Consider the following 3,051-nt stretch of genomic DNA (forward strand, 5'->3'; position numbering starts at 1 on the left):
CCTGAAGGGTGTCCCAGCTCAGGGTGGGAGTCCTGCTGGGGTGCTTGGCCAGCCTGGGTGAGGGGCTGATGGCTGTTTGCAGCTGGTCACACCCCCTTCAGGGTGGGGGTCCCCACTGGGGTGCCTGGCCAGCCTGAGTGAGGGACTGATGGCTGTTTGCAGCTGGTCACACCCCCTTCAGGGTGGGGATCCCCACTGGGGTGCCTGGACAGCCTTGGTGAGGGGCTGATGACTGTTTGCAGGCTGGTCAAGCACCCCCCAGTGGGGACCCTCACCCCATGGAGGTTTGGCCAGCCTGGGTGAGAGGCTGAGGGCCGTTTTCAGGCTGGCAAAGCCCTGCAACGGAAGCTCCCTGCCTCTCCTTTTTTTCTTTTTTTTAAATTTTATTCTGGGATTTATTTACCTTCTATAATTGAAACTTTGTAGCTTTGAGAGGAGCTCAGAGCGAGCCAGGGTGGGTGGGAGGGAAGCCTCCTGCTTGCTCCAGCTCCGTGGCCACAGCCAGCTGAAAGCAGGTATCTGGGGTTTATTTATCTTCTATAATTGAAACTTTGTTGCTTTGAGTGGAGCTCAGAGCCACTGCAGCAGCAGGGAAGCTTGGCTTCTTCCATCATTGGGGCAACCAAGCCTCCTGCTTTCTCCAGCTCAGTGGCTGCCAGCCGCCATCTTGGTTGGGTTAATTTGCATATAGTCGCTCTGATTGGCTGGTGGGCGTGGCTTAAGGCATAGAGAAGATATGGTCAATTTGCATGTTTGTATTTTTTTTTAATATTTTTATATTTTTATTGATTTCAGAGAGGAAGGAAGAGAGAGAGAGAGATAGAAAGGTCCACAATGAGAGAGAATCATGGATGGCTGCCCCCTGCAAGTTCCCCACTGGGGATGGAGCCCACAACCTGGGCATGTGCCCCTGACTGGAACTGAACCCGGGACCCTTCAGTTCGCAGGCCGACGCTACATCCACTGAGCCAAACCGGCCAGGGCTGCATGTTTGTCTTTTATTAGTGTAGATTATTTGCTTATCTCATTCTTATTTGCTTATGTGCATCTTATTTACTTATGTGTTTATCATTTGTCCCCTCCCACTAAAATATGAGTCCCAGGAGGCTCTTTTTTTTTTTTTTGTCAATCCTCACCCAAGGATTTTTTTTCCCATTGATTTTTAGAGAGAGTCGAAGGGAGAGGGTGAGGAGGGAAAGAGAGAGAGAGAGAGAGAGAAAGAGAGAGAGAGAAACATAGATGTGAGAGAGAAACATCGATTGGTTGCGCCCCAACTGGGACCAGGGATCTAACCTGCAACCCAGGTATGTGCCTATGACTGGAATTGAACCTGAGACTCTTTGGCCTGAGGGCTGACACTCTACCATTCAGCAACACTGTCCGGGGCCCAGGACACTCTTCTTGTTCATCACAGTATGACTGGCTTCAGAATAGTGTCTGGCACATAGTAAGTGCTCAGTAAATAATCGTTGAATTAATGAATCCTACTCCCATTGTGTGGAAGTTCTTCAAAGGTAGTATGAACCATTCACAGTTAAATTCCTACTGTGTGCTACAAGCAATATCTAAGTATAAATTTAAAAGCTACAAGCAATATCTAAGTATAGATTTAAAAGAAGTATCAAGGGATACAAGGGTGAATAATATATGGCCCTTTTCTTTAAAGTACTAAGCTCCAGAGAATTTTTTAAATGTGTATCTTTCTTATTTGCAGAAAGGATTTAAAGTAGTTTTCAGTAAAAGTCACATAAATAGAACTGATAAAGATATTAAAAAATATAAACTAGAAGGAAAAATGGGAATGCCATAAATTTAAAATTTGAATGTTTGAGCTAACATAATTTCCATAATCAAGCATGAATTTTAGTCTAAACTTTCTAGTATTCAAGGCAATGAAATACTGGGTATCTAAACCTTATTATCTGACAAATGAACACATTGCCAGTTGCTCTGAAAAGAATGTTTCTTGATACTGAATTCTAAAAGAAGTTTGTCACAGACTCCTTATATCAGGGACACTTAGAATAATATGATGGATAATATAATGAATGTTTAGATGATTATTCCTTATGCAATCATTTTTTAAATTATATCCTTGCTATAAAGACATAATATTAGGATTCGGCCAGAGAACTTGGCCTCCCTGGGGTGGCCTCGCCTGATATCAGGCTCACTCCAGTACCAGCCTTTAGGAAACCAAGTGAATTCCTCCGTCTCCTAGCAACCAGGGACAGGCTGGGGACTGAGGGAGCAGCTGCACAGTCCAAAGCGCTCTGGCGCTAGCCAGCACCCACGAGCCTGGCCCAATGGGAAGCGGAAAACCAGAGCTTTTAAGAATAAGCAGGAAATGGCCAAGGAGGTCTTGTTTTTGCTTCTCCATAAGGAAGTGGTGTCATGCGTGTACTGTCCACGGGGCTGAAAGGAGAGGGGGCTGTGAAAAATGGATGCTAAGTTGGAAAACAGAGGGTTTGGAGTGGACAAGGATTGATGGGGTTACAAAAGATATAGCAAGGTTCAAGGATGAGTTAGATATGAAATTCATTTGTAAAGATTTCTGGACTACAGCATTCAAGAAACAAATCAACAGTCTAAGGACAAATCATCAGGGCATCTATGTACTTCAGGACAACAAAATTTGTCTGCTTACTCAGATGTCTGCAGGAAAACAACTTAGAACACACATCTAAGTATTTAACATTTACATGTGGCTTAATCAGAGGTGGCCTATCAAACTTGGGAATTAAAAAGTATTGTAACAGCTGAAGTGTCTTCAATGCCTGCTTGTGAAGATACAGAAGTTATAGAACATACTGAAAAGTAAGGCTTCAACATGGTAAAGAGTTAAATTATTTGTGCAGGAAGTATTTCAAGTAGCAATGATTTCATTACATTGTTGGACATTTGTATTGATATAAGCTATTTGCTAACTTGTATAATGAAGATGTACTCTTAAGCAGGAGTAAGGTTGTATTTTAGCAATTTAACAAGACCAAGTTAAAGCACATAAAGAGACATTCTACCGTAACATACATTTTACTGAAACTATTCAGA

General features: G+C 43.2%; 1 pseudogene; it reads left to right on the top strand.

Annotated features, from left to right (window-relative positions):
* Nucleotides 1-2,347: 2,347 nt before the first annotated feature.
* Nucleotides 2,348-2,821, top strand: LOC118675154 (annotated as a pseudogene).
* Nucleotides 2,822-3,051: the final 230 nt, after the last annotated feature.

The sequence above is a fragment of the Myotis myotis genome, unplaced genomic scaffold (assembly GCF_014108235.1).
Source record: "Myotis myotis isolate mMyoMyo1 unplaced genomic scaffold, mMyoMyo1.p scaffold_m19_p_2, whole genome shotgun sequence".
In the NCBI taxonomy this organism is placed as follows: domain Eukaryota; kingdom Metazoa; phylum Chordata; class Mammalia; order Chiroptera; family Vespertilionidae; genus Myotis; species Myotis myotis.